General features: G+C 39.8%; 2 long non-coding RNA genes across 3 annotated transcripts in view; one reads left to right on the top strand and one right to left on the bottom strand.

Moving 5' to 3' along the window:
* Positions 1-17,623, top strand: part of LOC136792866 (uncharacterized) — a 267,506-nt gene that overhangs the window by 109,786 nt on the left and 140,097 nt on the right. The gene's annotated exons all lie outside the window — the stretch shown is intronic.
* LOC136792865 (uncharacterized) overlaps positions 8,106-17,623 on the bottom strand; it is a 304,067-nt gene continuing 294,549 nt past the window's right edge. Inside the window, exon 4 of the long non-coding RNA XR_010837412.1 lies at positions 8,106-8,149. This is a non-coding gene — a long non-coding RNA (uncharacterized lncRNA). The remainder of the gene's footprint in view (positions 8,150-17,623) is intronic.

The raw sequence follows: 17,623 nt of genomic DNA, 5'->3' as shown, positions 1-17,623 counted from the left end.
TAAAATATTTTAATATATTTTTCCATATTATAAATAAATACATGTATAAATGATTTTTACATAGTTGAGGTCATATTATTAAAGGTTGTGTTATCAATAGAATTCTTAATAGTCCCATATATCCTATTGAGAGGATGTTCTGTTCATTGTTAACTATTCCCTATTATTGGGCATTTGGTTTCTTTCTAAGTTTGTCTTCCTCTCACTGACAAGGAAGACAAATCATCCTTTTTCTTGCATGACTGTTCTTTGCAGAAGATGGCACTGTTTGCTAGAAAAGCAAGTGAAGTTGCCCTTGACCAGTTAAGGTAGAATTGAGAATCTTGCAGGGATAGTACTCACTGATCTGAGCTTCTCTGGGCAGAGGAAGCATTAAGAGAAGTGACCATGCGAAGGGTCTGGCAAAATGAGAGAGTGAAAAATGGTGGCAGCATTGGCTGGTGGTGAAGATCTCCAGGATCCACACTGAAAGGCGAGATAAAATCTGAAGTAAAAGAGCATCACCTCAGGGATGGGTTCCTTTCCTTTCCCCACTAAGTGGAGTGAACCTGGGCACTGCAGATCGTTTCCTGAAATCTAGGAAGGGAGAGCCGAGAGCAGGCGTGCCCCGGCCAGGACAGCGCGGGGCCTCTGCTCAGTTGTCCGCTTCTTCCCATGCTCTTCCCAGGCTGTCAGATGACGCACAGACCACTGAACACTCAGCATGAAAATGCCGGTGCGAGGAAACAGGACAGAGCAGAGAGAAGGTACGGAAGACAGGTCAAAGGGAAGTCAGTCACGCCATGTCAGAGAAAACAGAAACCAGAGATGAGCAGCTAAGATGAGCGAAGTGAGAAGGGAGAGCGAGGCAAATAGGCCAGAGTACCGGGAGGAAGGAAGGGGAAGAGAAGTAGGGAGGAGAGGAAATGATCACGAACGCAGCCTGTCAGGGAACTAAAAATTAGTCCCCGAGAGCATTTCCCACGTTAGAATGACCTGAGTCGCTCTGTTGTACACCTGAAACTAACACTCTACTGTTAATCAACTGTACTATACTCAATAAAACCAGAGGGAAAAAGGAAAATAAATAGCTAAAAGGTGATAAGGAAACAACAACATGAGAAGAAAAGGGAGATAGCAGAATTGAGAAAATAATTTTAGGATCCAACCAATATCATGAATGGGCTGATGAAGCAAATAATAATAGCAGCATTTTAGTGTGTTCTGTACCCTGCCCTGAATGCTGTATATGGGTTACTTCCTTTAATACCTACAAAAATACTATGAACAAGTAGTATCTGCATTATCAAATGAAGACACTGAGACACAGTGTAGGTAAGTCCTGTTTACTCACTGGAAAGTGGAAGAGGCAAGATTTTAGCCCCAGATACGTTCTGTGACACTGCGCATGTGTAGTTTGATCCCAGTTATTAAACGGCATTGTTGCATCCATCCATCCATCCATCCATCCATCCATCCATCCATCCATCCATCCATTCTTCTATCTTATATATGCAAACATGAAATTCAGCTAATACTAGTGATGCCTATTTCTGATGATTTTTTTTTCTTTATACTTTACTGATTGAATTAAAAATAATGTTTTTATCAACTTTAAAAAGCAATTAAGGGGCTTCCCTGGTGGCGCAGTGGTTGGGAATCCGCCTGCCGATGCAGGAGACACGGGTTCGTGCCCTGGTCCGGGAAGATCCCACATGCCGCGGAGCAACTAAGCCCGTGAGCCGTGGCCGCTAGGCCTGCGCGTCCGGAGCCTGTGCTCCGCAACGGGAGAGGCCACAACAGTGAGAGGCCCGCATACCGCAAAAAAAAAAAAAAAAAAAAAAAAAAAAAAAAAAAAAAAAAAAAAAGCAATTAAATGAGTACTGTGATATAACAACAATATAGTAAGCTCTTGCACTCGTATTCCTGTATCATACACTTAATAATTCACTTCCGTATTTATCTTCCAATGACCTAAACTTTTTACATCAGTCACTTCCTAAACGAGGTTGGTGATTAATTGTGTTATGATTTCTTTTTAGCATTTGAAGATGTCTCAAAACAGCAGTCAAGTCAGATTTTAGTTTTAGACATTTTTCACGTTTGAACTGTAACTTCTGAACCTGAGTTCCACCTACACTCCAAAGTTTCCTATTTTCCTTCTCTATATGTATGGTGGAATTTTCTTTTTAAGTTTAATTATTGTCTCTCTTCTCCACCAGAATGTAAGTTCTATGAAGGCAGGCAAGTTTGTCTGTCTTATTGTATCACCAACACCTGGAATAGAGCCTAGTACGTAAGGTGTGCCATACATGTTTGTTGAATGAATAGAAATGGAATTTGTTAACAGAAAGTAGAGTGGAGAAAGATTCATGGAATTGTTGAATCCTTGAAGTGCACTTCACTTTTAAATACCATTCAACTTGATTTTAATTGGCAATTTTAATATGGCAATTTTCCACATTTAATTAATAGACTACAACAAGATATGCAATAAATACTTATTTCATAAGCTTAAAATATTTCAAAGCCTGCATATCACACCCACACATACCCACAAACACTCCTCTTAGAAAGTTTCCTTTTTGAAAGGATCAGCTGTAAGGCGAAAGCAAGTGTTCCTGGCTGTGAGAGAAAAAGCCCTGTGTTTCTCTGCAGCCTTATGCCAGTCAAAGATTTTCTCACAGGAGTCCCAGGCTGGCAGCCCTGAAGACTAGGTTTGGTTTGCAGAGGTTTCCATTTGATTTCATTGCCAACGTTAAACAAAAGAGATTAAAACAAAAAATACGGTTCTCTAGTTTTTTTTGAAACCTGGCAGAACTGGCTACGCTGGATCCACAGTTTCGCATGGTTGGCTGTTGCTCAGTAGCTGCTGCCGCTTTTAGCGAGAGAGCACAGCTCTGCACTTTGCCTCAGTCCACACCCTGTCATAGTGAGTTCCTGACCATCTTGTGCCCGAGTCACTTGGCTTATTCACATCAGCTGCCCATTCTGGCAGGCATTTGAGTTTGCCATCCATGCTCTGTTTTTTTATTGAAGTTTACTTGATTTACAATGTTGTGTTAACTTCTGGTGTACAGCAGATGATTCAGTTATATATGTGTGTATATATATGCTTTTCCGTTATAGTTTATTATAAGATATTGAATATAGTTCCCTGTGCTGTACAGTAAATGCTTGTTGTTTATCTATTTTATATATAGTAGTGTGTATCTGCTAATCCCAAACTCCTAATTTATCCCCCCCACCTTTTTCCCCTTTGGTAACCTTAAGTTTGTTTTCTATGTCTGTGAGTCTCTTCTGTTTTTGTAAAAAACTTCATTTGTATCTTTTTTTTTTTTTTTTAGATTCCACAATTAAGCAGTATCATGTGGTATTTGTCATTCTCTGTCTGGCTTTCTTCACTCAGTATGACAATCTCTGGGTCCATCCATGTTGCTACAAATGGCATTATTTCATTTCTTTTTATGGCTGAGTAGTACTCCATTGTATATATGTGCCACATCTACTCTAGCCATTTATCTGTCGATGGACATTAGGTTGCTTCCTTGTCTCGGCTATTGTAAAGAGTGCTGCTATGAACATTGTGGTGCGTGGATATTTTTGAATTAGAGTTTTCTCTGGATATATGCCCAGGAGTGGGATTGCTGGATCATATGGTAGCTCTCTTTTTAGCTTTTTAAGGAACCTCATACTGCTTTTCATAGTGGCTGCACCACTTTACATTCCCACCAACAGTGTAGGAGGGTTCCCTTTTCTCCACACCCTTTCCAGCATTTATTATTTGTAGACTTTTTAATGATGGCCGTTCTGACTGGTGTGAGGTGATACCTCATTGTAGTTTTGATTTGCATTTCTCTAATATTTACATGCTCCGTTTTGTATATGCACCCGCCTGCCCCCATGGTTAGTTGCCTCCCTGGAGTTCTTTCTGCTTTTTTTGTTTTTGATGGAATATTTTCCTTCTTTAAATTTCATCCTATTATGCATATAATTAAAAAAATCTCTTTCAGTGTTTCCTAAGGAACCAGTCTTAGTTTCTCTTTTCAGTTTGACTTAGCTCATTGCATGTATGTTTTGCCATTTAAACCTGGATTTGAGATGAAACCCAAAGACACTTCTCTCCCACAAACTTTAACCACACCCTTGTAACCCTGACTGCCTGGCTGCCTTCCTTCCTCTCTCAATAATCTTCTATGTTGGACTTGGAGAAGAAAAGTAAAGGAGAAGTAGAAAGAAGGCAAGGAAGTGCAAAGAGACATTCTGGAGGAATGTATCATGACTTATGAGTGGGAAAATTGAATTAAAGCCATTTGCAGAAGAATCATGTTGGCACTCCTTTTTCTCCTTATCTCACCATAGGTACTTCAATACTTTAAAAACATTTACTTGTAAAAATATTTTGAATAATTTAAAAAATACTTTAAAATAAAATTAAAATATTTTAAAATAGTTTTTAAATATTTAAAAATTTTATGATTATATATGTTTTTCCAATGTCATTGAAGCAAAAAAAGGACAGGGATTTACTTGTTCACATCTTTGTATCACCAGCATCTGGCACAGTACCTGGTCCAATAAGTGTTCATGAAATGATTTCCCATCCAGTCTTTATTTTGTATAAAACTGATGGATATGAGGGACACAGTCTCATTTTATTCCTGGCCAGTCTCTTGTGGATGCTACCTAATAAGAAATAAAATGGTTTATGAAGTCAGGTAGCAGAAGGAAGCAGAAAAAGGGGACCAATGTTGTCTTGGTAATACTGAAATTAGGTAATCAATAGGATGACCATATGTCCTAATCTGCCGGGGACAATCCCAGTTTATTCCTTCTGACTTGGCACAATTATTAATAGCCTCACTTTTCACTCTCAAAGTGTCCTTGTTTGGATGATAAATTATGTAGGCACTCTATTAATCAGGCCCTAGATAATCAAAAGCTATTTGTAATCTAACTGCAGGGACTTAGGGTTTTGTATTATTTTGGTGGCAAATGAGGGTCTAGATACCTATATAAGATGCATTAACACTTTTTTAGAGATTTTACACACACACACTTGTATGTAAGGCACTTTTATAACACTGCTTTGTATTCTAATTATTTGTATGATTATTTCCATTGGCCTCCTTAGGGACATTCTTCCACACTTAGGAATATACTCATTTTTATTTTCTCTTAATGCCTTGCAAACAGTTTTCCACTTTGTAGACATTCAATAAATATTAGTTCAATGGAATTGAAGAAAACAAAATCAGATTGTTAAGTTGTCCCCTCAGGGATGATTTGTGTTGGTTTATCTTCCGATCCACAGACTGGGAGGAGTCAGCATTCCGCTATGAATATTTCATATCTGGCAACACGAAAGTAATTCTCTTGTGCCTTTTCATCCTTGCGCCACTGTTTCCTTGAAAGCTCTAGTTGTGTGTTGTTGCAAAGTGTTTCTTTCCTGATACGGTTAAAAAATGTTATGTTCATTGAGGCAAAATGTCCACCAGTGGCTTTGATTTCTTTGGATGGGTTGGACAGAAATGGTATCGGGTTTTTTTTTTTGTTTTTTTTTTTTTGTTTTGGCCAAGGTTTCCATCAGAAGGACAACAGGGGACTACCGATAGGATATTGGCCATAACTTGCAATTTTCATTAGTCAGAAATTCGATGAATAATTTTCTGGCCCTGTAAAGATTTCAAGAGACTCAAATAAGACCAACAGAGAAGACCAACCTTTGGGAATCTGTGTATTTTGTGTTTGAGTACTAAACTCCTGGCCAACTGGCAAGGCACTGAGCTCTTCTAACAAGTTATAGGGTGGAAATTATTTCTCTTCTCACCCATCTGCTCTAGGAGCCATAGCTCAGATTTAGAAGTAGCACTACTTACAGTGAGGAAAAAAAAGACCATCAACGGAAGTTAAAAAAGAAGAATAAAAGGCCATCATCGAAATAATAGCAAATACAACAGCCAAAAAGGAGGACAGATCACTGTGTAATATTCATGCGAAAGTCCAAATTTTGTATTATCACCACCTGGCATAATCAGTCTACAGAGGTTCCTGTACTACCTTTTGGAAAAACTAACAGGCACTTACTTGTAATGATATGTGAGAGCATTTCTCTGTGAAGGAAAAGCAATAGCCCTTCATTAAGTACTTCAGCTGAGGCAAAGCAGTGAGGGTTGAGCTACAGAAGGAGAGTCACCATAAATAGAGGTAAATATTCAAAGAAGGAAAGAGAGCAGAGAGGGTTGGGAGAGAGGATAACTAATGAAAACAGTTCTCTCTATAATTTTCTTTTGTCAGCTTTGAGCCACTAAAGGAATCAATCACATATTTTCTTAGCTGACTATACTCCTTAAACAGGTAAAAGCGCTCTGCAACAGGCAGAGAGAAATGACCTTTTAAACCCCTCTGCGACTGCATTTACAGGTGGTAAAACTCTTCAGTGGCTCAGCCTAGTTCAACTGGGCAATTAACCTAAGCTAAGAGACTTGGAATGTAGCAACTTCAAAGAGCCTATTATTCAAAAGGATGGAACGTCCTATAGTAAGGCAACTTTTCTTTATTAATATAAGACCATATAAATTATAAAGTAATTTCAGGAATGACCTGGTATTAAGAATCATATGGCAATACTTCTTACTTAAGTATTGTCTTAAAATACTAACGTTTTGTGAAACCAGTTGTACTCAATGGTGTAATGAGTGATACGACTTTTAAATAGATATGTTTTCATTTTAAAATTATCTCTGGCCGATTGTTGAATCCTTCATCCTTTCATACAAGGATATATTGATTTTATCTGAGAGAAAACGGTACTATTAAACCCCTGGCCTAGATAATGAGAAAAAACAAGATCCAGGTAAGATACATTGTTTTAAAGAGATTCTTCACAGTGTGTATAGTTTTTATTTCTTGGAATTTTCTCCTGCATTTGTCTTATGCTCCTCTCATGACATTTGATCTGCAAAGAGTGTTGCTTTTTTTTTTTTTACTAGTTGAGGACATCTCTCTTGATTGAGATGTTCTAAAATGTTGTCTGCTTTGCACACGTGAGTCATTATTTAAGACCCAGGCAAAATGTCACCTCCTCTGACATCTCCCCCGAGTGTCTCATGGAATCAATTGCTCGCTCTCCGGGGCTCCGGCTGCACTTTACCTATAATGCTGTAGTCGAGTGGTTAGGGACATGTGGGGAAGGGCCAGATGTGGGCCAGCTTTGCCCGGGGGAGTCAGGAAAGGCTTCCGAAAGGTGACACAGGAGCCTGATCGAGGAGGAAGTGGGCTTTGCCAGGTGCAAAAGGCATACACTTAAGAGTTCAGTGCTGATAAGCGTCTCCTTTATGCATAGAAAGGAGTTCCTCAGAATATCTCCAGCAATTATGTGGCACGTGTAAATACTTGGTATTTATTGATGGAGAGTTGACTGAATGAGTGCTAAGCTGAGGTGGGCATGTTCCTTTATCATCCAGTCCCTCAGATGGGCTCATTTCCTTCTCTATCATTTCTTCATGTATAATCACAAAGCCCCTATGGATCTGGAAGTGCCAAGTGGCTTTAAATATATTCAGTATCTCCATTTATCTCTCTGCTCCATCCAGAGGTTTTCAGTGAGAGATTTTATCTCCAAACATTCTGAAAGGTGTGGCTAATGATGCCTTGTTATTCGATGTATGGTTCAAATAACCTGGCATTGTTCATTATTAAGGGCAGTTGTCAACATGTTTTAAAATGTCATGTTAAAAAATAGTGTGTATGGCCTTGTACTAACGTGATTTTAATATTTGGTTTTTAGCTTGATGAGTTTCAGATTTTAAAGAAAGGCAGGACAAATTTATTTGGATTTCACCACCGTATAAGTGACAGGGGGATGATTTTAGTACCTCTCACTGTGACTAGATCAAGGGATGGCCACATGGCTGTGCTCATATGCCACGACTGTTCTATAGGAGACATTGAAATGTGTCATCTGATGGGCCTTGATCCTAATAATTCATGCTCCCTTCAACCGGAGGCATAACTAGAAACGGGAAGATACCCATTTTGGGTGGGTTTTGTGTTGTCTTTTGCAATGCAACATTCCCACATTTTTCTTGAGTGCTTGATACAATCATTAAAATATTTTTTTCATATCCTCTTGATCTTCTGTCTATTGCTGAGAGAACACTCTTCTTTTCTGCAACATAAACACAAGTAAGGAAAGTGAGAAATCTTCCTTAGGTAACCTCAGAACAGAGGAACTTTGTGCATTATGCAGCCGAGGCCATGCCAAAATGCAATTTGGAGGGTGTCCAGCCCTTCATTGGAAAGTAATGGTTTTCACTGAACTGAGTTATGACCAGCTGTTTACAGACAGTCTGTGACATACTGATAGAGCAGAACACCGTATGTTGCTTTCCAAATCAAATGATACAAGAAGTGTGACAGAGTGGAGAAACATCTGTCATTAGCAATTTTCAGCACGCTTCACTAATTCTGGACAAAATACGAGTAATGAACTTACCGCAGGAAACTTCAAATACTACCACTGCTGAAACAAGGATATAAACAGCGAGTCCTCCTAAAGGCTGCTAATTTAATTCATTTGCAGTAAGAAACAAACAAAGTGGGTTATTTGTTTTTGATCATGGGGTAGTAAATACTAATGCTGATCACAGATGCTTATTTTAATCAAAGAATATGGATTGCAGATGCAACTTTCTTCAAGTTCAGATAGAAAGCTTTATGCCTTCTTCAGTTGTTGAACAGGGTGGGTTTTTGTTTTTTTCTTTTTGCAAGTAGAGTTGGAGAATGCCTCCCAACGAGGATGAAATCTCTTCCGTGTGCTGTCTGAGTGTGACAGTCTGAGCCTGGGGTGGCTAGGGTTCTGACAGATTTGTTGGACCTGCGGTGATATTTACATAATATTCAGTGTTCCTAGTCTTTCTACTAAGAAGCTTGTATAGAAGAATGTGTTAGGTCTGTCTCAAGCTGCTTTCCCTCTACCACGACTCATCTTGCTGTGTTTTTTTTTTTTTTCCTGGCTGGTAATTTTCATTTTGCAGTCCCACAAATTTTCACAGTTCTGTAACGAGCGCATGGTCCTCATACAGCATCCACATGGTTCTCTACCGGTCGACGTCACACTGTTGATGAGATCTCAGAGCCAAACCATGTGAAGGCTGCAATCTGTGAGCATTTTTCTTTTGTATCTTTGCAATCAATTGAGCTATTAAGCCGTTAACATTCAAGGCCTACTCAGTCGACTCCTGGGTAGCGCCAATCCGGCAAAATTCCTAAATGGACAGAATTGAGTTTGTCTTACGAAGAAAAAAAATAAAGAAAGGTTGTTATTCTTTATCTGCAGTTTCAACTAATGTTCAGAAAAATGGCAATGGAAAATGCAGACATGAGATCTTGCCCATCCGTTGGTGTTCTACCGATGGGACCTACTTTGGACTATGTCCCAGAACAAAAAGACTGAGTGCTATTCGGAACTGATGACTGTAAAATGAGTGTAGGAGGTCTTTGAGGAGCTCCTTAATTACAAAATTATTCATGATAAAAATGGCCCTAATTCCCAGCTTCTCAAATTCCCAGCTTCTTGTAAATTTTACTGTGGTACCGTATAAAAATGGTTTATAACTTTTTAACATCTTAGGTAAACCAGATCCAGCCTCGGAATGTTGTGGAGGAAATTACCTCCAAATAACTTTAAATGTTTCACTCTTCTTCTTTTTCCTTCTTTCTTTCATCTTTTTTAAAAAAGGAAATGACACTGATGTATCTATCATGTCTTTAAGCGATCCCTTAAATTATTTAAGTGGTTGAGAAGAAAATACTCTAAGATATGTAACTGCTAAATTCTTCTGGTTTTTATAGACATCTGCATTGAAAAACAAAACAAAGTGAAAATATAGATGCCATTGAAACCCATCATTACGTTTGTGATCTAGATAATAAAGTAAGCAGACCCGAGCAATTCGCTAACACTAACGCTATTCTTTACATAAACAGTAAATGTTTAGATTTTCCTGTTCACTGACTAACAGCACACATATCATAAACACTAAGCTGTTATAGTACGTTTCGTGTGTTGATTCACTTTAACAGTTGTTAGTGTGAAGACAGGAAAAGAAAAGTGGGTGTAATGAGCCCATGTGCAGTATGCTGTGAAAACAGAGGCCCTTATTTGGCATAATGGGTTGCACCATAAGGGCCATAAAATTGTGCATGTGTTAGTATCATTTTAATTATTACGGGTGCCACATGTTAAGCAGAATAGCGGAACTACTAAAACAGCTTCAAAATCCTTACTGCTGATCACTGCATTTAATTACAAATAGGAACATTTGGAGATAGGTCACCATAAAACCCTTCTGTTGTCAAATGAGCTCAAATCTGATTTTTGTAATTATGTTTTTATACCACAGATCCTGTTGAATAACTATAGGGAATAAAATTTTAATAAGTGCTGATTAAATGTAGGTACATCTTGCTTCCTAAGAATATTTATGAATGCTCATCACACTTAAATCAAGGTACCGTCACTGTTTTCCTGTGGACAGCGCTTTGATCATTCAACCTTAATGCAAATAAGCTGAATAAGTTTATGTGCCATGAAATATTGTTTTTTTTTTTCATTGAAGCATAAAAGCTCTGGATTTCAGTTATTCATTCTGTTTGTGAGCACTGTGTCCTGTCCTGCAATTCTCTAGAAGCAAAGTGTTTTCATTACCCCTCTACATGTCAGACGCAGTGGGATCTTGTAATTAACTTTTCTAAGGCAGGGTTTTATCAAGGAAGGTGACAACTTATATCAGTCTTTTGTTCCCTCCTAGAAGAAATGTGGTTAGAGATGGTAAGTTCAATTTTTTTATCTTTCTTTTCTTTGGAGTTGTTTGTTTGTTTATTGGTTACTTGGGCTCTAAGATCACGGACACATTGTGTTCACCAAGAGAAGTGGTGCTTTGGGGTGCTTCATATGTGTCACTTTCCTGTCTCGTGAGAGATGGTTGTGAAACTTTGCATAGTGGTTAGGGCTTCTAGCTCTTTTGAACATGAAATGATCACTGTGCTTCCAATAGAGATGAGAAATGTAAGAGGAACTGCAGAAGGAATTGCTAACGGGTTATGGCGCATGAAAGTCATGAGTCATCACAGGGAGAAAAGCCAGATACAGAGCTGGCGTGTTTTTAAATTGGTATCTGTTAATGTTGGTATGCGATCTCACAGATATTAAAGCAGGTACACTTACGAGCCGCCCATATGGATACATACGTTTGTGGTCTTTGTTAAGTCCAGAAGGCATAAAGCGATTCTTACTCTGTGAAACACGGGAGTTTGATCCCTTTGATCAGCAGGATTTCTTTGGAATAGTCACATCCTTCTGTGTACTCCAGAAGACCCCATCATTGAAGAAGCTGCTCATTGAATTTGGAGAGTGGAATCTAGTTTTCCAGCAAAGATATTTCTCAAGATCACGAGAGATTTCTCTTTGCAAAACTCCCTCAGATTATCTGTTGTTGTTAAGGACTTAATACACATTTTAGACAGCTGTTTTAATCTCCAAGTAGTTTTGCAATGTAATCATTCAAAGAATAGTACATGTGCTCCTACACATATCTATCCACATAGCCCCTGTTTCAGATAAACATCAAGGCAGTACTTCAGTAAAGACCTGGAAGGCTCATGTGCCACTACGAGACAGATGCCATCCCTGCTGGCAGCTGGATATCACTCCCTGTATACATCATTCTGATCCAATACCCAGAAACAGCCTTTAAGGCTGCAAAACGCAGACAGGGGAACAAATAGTGCTTCTCTTTGAAGTAAAAATACAATATATACGAATGGCCTTCAGGACGTTGGGTGGTCCCTACTTGAGGTTGGCACCTTCCCCAATGCCCTATGTTTATCATTTGGATCTGTAGTCTCGTAGTAATTGTCATCTCTAAAGAATGGGGGAGGGGAACTCAGCCAATGCCAAAGGCAGTGACTGCAAAGTTCTGCCTCTGTCATTTGAAAGCATCATTTGACAGTGTCCATTTACTTCATCAGCTCAGTCAGTACTGAGAAATGAACTAGATGACTCCAAAACTCAAGAGGCATCGTTTTGAACTCTGGTAGTGTTATACTGTAGGAGGTGCTAAGTGTTAGTTAGAATTTATGAGCAAATTAATTGTTGTGGAAAATCTGAGAATCACTGAAATATTCATGGGAATGGTTAAGGAGGCAAAGCCTACAAATATAAGAATCATTTAGTGGGGGCAATGTTCAGCATAGTAAATCCATTAATTTATATAACATAGGAGAAGGTTTGTTTTTTTTTAAAAAAATTATTTATTTATTTTTGGCCGTGTTGGGTCTTCGTTGCTGCGTGTGGGCTTTCTCTAGTTGTGGCAAGCGGGGGCTACTCTTGGTTGCAGCGCGCGGGCTTCTCATTGCAGTGGCTTCTCTTGTGCAGCACGGGCTCTAGGCACACGGGCTTCAGTAGTTGTGGCACGCGGGCTCAGAAGTTGTGACTCACGGGCTCTAGAGCACAGGCTCAGTAGTTGTGGCGCACGGGTTTAGTTGCTCCGTGGCATGTGGGATCGAACCCGTGTCCCCTGCATTGGCAGGTGGATTCTTAACCACTGCACCACCAGGGAAGTCCAGGAGCAGGTTTTTAAATCAATAGGAATAAAAGGAATCGTGAGCAAAGGTGAATGGCAGATTGGAGAGAGAGGAGAAATGTCTTGTTTTCTAAACCATTGATGGCCTCTTTTCTAATATTTAACTTTAAACAAAGATTGATCACAAATTTTGTTTTAAACAATTTTGTAAAAGGATGCAGAATTTTTAAGCTAATAGATATTTACTGAGAAACTCCTCTTTCTGGGGGTGGTGTGTGGAATAGAGCGCTGAGCCGCTCAGACTGGACCCCTGCTTCCTGCGCACATCCTCTGGGACTGCAGGGCACTCGGCCACCACTAGATGTTCACCATGTTAGTATTCAGAGAGATTTTCCTTGCTTGTAGAAGAAGGGATTGGATGAACATCCTGATGCCTTTCCAGCTCTAAATCCCTTTTATTCCTTTGAAACCTGGAATCTGCCTGGTGTTGGAGATGCAGATGATTAGCCTGCATTCAGGGACCCGAAGAGACAGAAAGACCAGAAAACCTATCAACCTATATCAATCCAAGAAAGTAGGCGTTAGATCCAAATGATGTGGCCATGGTTATACATTTTAAAACGTGGCCATGCTTACTCCCTGCTCTGTTGGACAGGCTTCATCATAGCCGTCAGTTGTAGATCGACAGTTCAGAAACCAAAAGCAGCTTCACTTCTGCATGTCCCCTCTGAGTTCTCAAGACCTTTTTGCTGGAAATCTTTGTCTCCTTTGAGAAAAATTGATGATTTACCCCTACCACAGAGGGATCAATAGGGAGCATTGATAATTTTAAGAGGAGTTATCTCATAATTATTTTCTTCATGTCTTTGGGGTCAGGAGACCCAAGTGCCAGAGGAGAATCTGTTTCGTAGAATCATTTGCTTCGGAAATACTCAACGTCTCTTGTTGTTTCTAATGGGAAAGTTTCTCTATTTCTATTTTCATTTTGTATTTTTTAAATTAGAGGACATAATTACTGGTGAACTTGGTCAAAGAGGTTATTAGCCAGTTGTTAGGATGTTTTAGATACCTGCCACTTCCTGGCTGGCTGGCTGTGCTTGAGGCGAGCCGTGCTAGCGGAGATGCAACAGGCAAATGGCATCGTGGTTTCTGGTTCCCTTTCCATCCTGGTGTTCAGAGTTCACTTTAAAACCTTTCACAGATAAAACAGTTCAAGTACTAGGTTTTTGTAAAAAAATTTCGACACTGTAGGGCTTCCCTAGTGGCGCAGTGGTTGAGAGTCCGCCTGCCGATGCAGGGGACACGGGTTCGTGCCCCGGTCCGGGAAGATCCCACGTGCCGCGGAGCGGCTGGGCCCGTGAGCCATGGCTGCTGAGCCTGCGCGTCCGGAGCCTGTGCTCCGCAGCGGGAGAGGCCACAGCAGTGAGAGGCAAAAATTTTCGACACTGTAAACTAGATTATGACTATTTCATACAATCTCTCAAAGTTTTTACTGTCATGAAATTTAATTGTTTTCCTTTTTAATGGGAAATTTGATTTCCATTATCTTACATGGCTTTCTTAAACTCATAAATGACGGTAACTGCAGTTTCATTTTCCTAAGACATATGTTTATTCATATATCATAAAGGACTTCAAAACATTTTCCCAAGCTAAGTTGGAGAAAGAAAATCTGCTACTCCTGAGAAACTTAAAAGAAAAATTTTCTAGAAGCAAGTCTTGTAGTGGTTATACTGTGTGGCATATTACATTCATTGGCTGACCACAGATTTCCCAAGGCTCATATGTTTCCATGTTATTTCTTGAACTTGCTGTACAAATTCTAAATTAGAAGTGAAACTATTCTTACTAGTATTTGACATTTATAATTATTTAAATGTTCGACAGCAAACATAAGCAATTATATTGTCAAGGATATTAATATTATCTGTGTATTTATATGTATATTTATATATCCTTAATATAAACATATATAATGATCTTTTATATGTATATATAAATGTATACATTATTATGTTTTTATGTACGCACCGTTCTTTTAGTTTCAGGTTCAGACGATGATTTACATCAAAAACATTTTGTAAATTCAGGGAGTAAAGATGATAGTTATGATAACTCTTTCTTTTAAAAAATTTTTATTGGAGTATAGTTGCTTTACAATGTTGTGTTAGTTTCTAGTGTATAGCAAAGTGTACAGTATATATGTCAATATACACTATTGATACTATGTATAAAATAGATAACTAATGAGAACCTACTGTATAACACAGGGAACTCTACTCAGTGCTCTGTGCTGACCTAAATGGGAAGGAAATCCAAAAAAGAGGGGATATTATGTATACGTATTGCTGATAAACTTTGCTGTATGGCAGAAACTAACACAACATTGTAAAGCACCTGTACTCCAATAAAATTTTTTTTTTAAGTTCTGGATGCAAAAAAAAAAAATAGTGTATATATGTCAATCCCAGTCTCCCAGTTCCTCCCACGCCTGCCCCTTTCCCCCTTGGTATCCATACGTTTGTCTCTACATCTGTGTCTCAATTTCTGTTTTGCAAATAAGATCATCTGTACCATTTTTCTAGATTCCACATATATGCGTTAATATATGATAATTGTTTTTCTTTCTAACTTACTTCACTCTGTATGACAGTCTCTAGGTCCATTAGTCATGATAACTCTTAACTAAATAGAATAAACCTTCTCAGGAGACTTGATTTATCAGATTTTCCCTCTACTGACCTTTTAGGAGAGGAACAAATCAAAAGGAAACAAGCTGATACTGGAAATTTTAAGAACAGCTTCTAGAAGGTGTCCTGGGTTAGGACCTACTCAGGCCTCTGGAATTTATATCCCTTACGGAAAGAAGGCTGCTTGACACACACCCCTTTGCTCTGTCCCCTTCTCTAACCATCCTGATCAGTTCCCAAGTCTTGCATATTCTTCTGTTGTTCCTCTTCTTACTCTGAATTACAGGTCCTTTGTACCAGCCCACTTCTTTGTCCCGGTGGGTGGATTGCCATTAACCTGTCCTCCTCCCTCCTATCCTGGTACCGTCTCATCCTCGCATCCCCCGTGCCTGGCATCGTGCAGAGTCTACAGTAGTTACTCAGTGCTTCTGTTGGGTTGAACCGAGTTCCAGATGTTGAGCTAGTTGGATATTACCTGAAAGAATTAAGCACTGAGAGTGAGCTGGTTTCCACTTAATTGAACTTTCTAGTTAACTAAAAATTGACGACAAGTTTGGCATGTGTGTTTCAGCCCTTGCTGAGACATGTTCCTGCTGAATTAGGAAAGGTGTAATTAACATGTCAGCTCTTCTACTGAGTATGAATGAGTTTCTTTTAGGTCCAGACCCGCACTGGACTCACCTTTAAATCTGGAGCAGATCACGGTGGGGCGTATCTCAGGGGCTTAACAATTATTTGTGGAATGAAAGAGTTGGTTATCTGATTTATTCCCATAACAGATATTTTTTGATTGCCTGTATTCTGCTGGATTTTCAATGAACAGGATTGGTGAAATTATAATAAATCTCAAAGAGAAAATTCAGTTTGTTGAAACGGTGCCCCCACTAAGTTTTCAGTTGCCTCAGTGTTATAATAATTGTGGCTATTTAAAATTTTTTTTTAATTTTTAAATTTTTTGGTTGACTTGGGGCTTCGTTGCTGTGTGCAGGCTTTCTCTACTTGTGGCGAGCAGGGGCTACTCTTCATTGTGGTGCGTGGGCTTCTCATTGCGATGGCTTCTCTTGTTGAGGAGCTCGGGCTCTAGGTGCGCAGGCTTCAGTAGTCATGGCTCACGGGCTCTAGAGAGCAGGCTCAGTAGTTGTGGCACATGGGCTTAGTTGCTCTGCAGCACGTGGGATCTTCCTGGACCAGGGCTCGAACCCGTGTCCCCTGCGTCGGCAGGCGGATTCTTAACCACTGCGCCACAGGGGAAGTCCATAATTGTGGCTTAAAGATTAAGGTTTTGGCCAGAAATGCTTACTTTAAGGAAGATATAAGTAAAAAGTGCCTTGAGGACAGGGATTTCAGATGCTGATTTGTACACCAGTCTTCGACAAAAGGAATGTTGGTGAGGATCAGAAATGTAAAACGTGCTTCAAAGACACAGAACAGGAATTTTAAGTTGACACCAAGTACAGATATACTTGCATGTGTGGTGGATTTTTTTTTAATTATTAAAAATTACACCAAACTAGAAAGATGTTGAGGCTCCAATGTAATTTTGCCTTCATTCACGTTTCTTCCAACCTGCATGTTGGTTGACAGTATGTTGCATGACTGTTGGCCGTAAGTGTGAGAAGTCAAGATGAGAGGTCACAGCAGGATGGTGGCCTGGAGAGAAGTCTGTCTGAGGACACTTCAAAGTTGTAAAGGTATTATTCTCACATGGAGTTATTTCTCAGTGGGTGTGAACAAAGCTACTCATCAAGCTGGTGTAGTGTGAAATAGAGTTTCCTGAAAAATGATGTGCAGACATATGCAGAGAGCCACATGCTTAGTACATGCACAGACTGCCTGCCTAGCTTCCAAGTGGGGGAATAGTTGCCACAAGAGGAGCTAGAAACGCAAAAGTCCTTATCATAAGTAGCCGGGGAGAGGCCCGGCTTGGAATCACCGCCTCTGTGTTGGGTTCCAGGCATGCACGTGCTGGAGAATAAAGAGGGAGCGGTGCAGCCGCATCAGAGGAATAGGAGGGATCTGGGTTTATACCAGACGTTGGAAGTCTTTCTGTTAATGCTTGAGGACCGGCCACTGTGAGGAAAACAGTGTTGCTCATCCTGCCATGCACTGTGTCATAACGCGGGGGCCACAGCCAGGTTTTATTAACCTCCGCTGCTGAATGAAGAGATGCACATGCGGAGGGACACCCACGCCCACTGTGCTTTGTGTCCCAGGTCACACGTGGCTCCCCGGGCCCAAAGCATTTGTATAAGATTTGTCTGTACCTTTTCTCCAAACAGCGCAGGCGCTGCACACAGACCTTTACGTGAATATTTTTCTCAGCTGCCTGGCTCTCAGTTCGGGGAGTGGCTAGCATGACGTATGATT

This window comes from Kogia breviceps, chromosome 17 (assembly GCF_026419965.1).
Source record: "Kogia breviceps isolate mKogBre1 chromosome 17, mKogBre1 haplotype 1, whole genome shotgun sequence".
Classification (NCBI taxonomy): domain Eukaryota; kingdom Metazoa; phylum Chordata; class Mammalia; order Artiodactyla; family Physeteridae; genus Kogia; species Kogia breviceps.
This window is presented reverse-complemented; position numbering and strand designations above follow the sequence as displayed.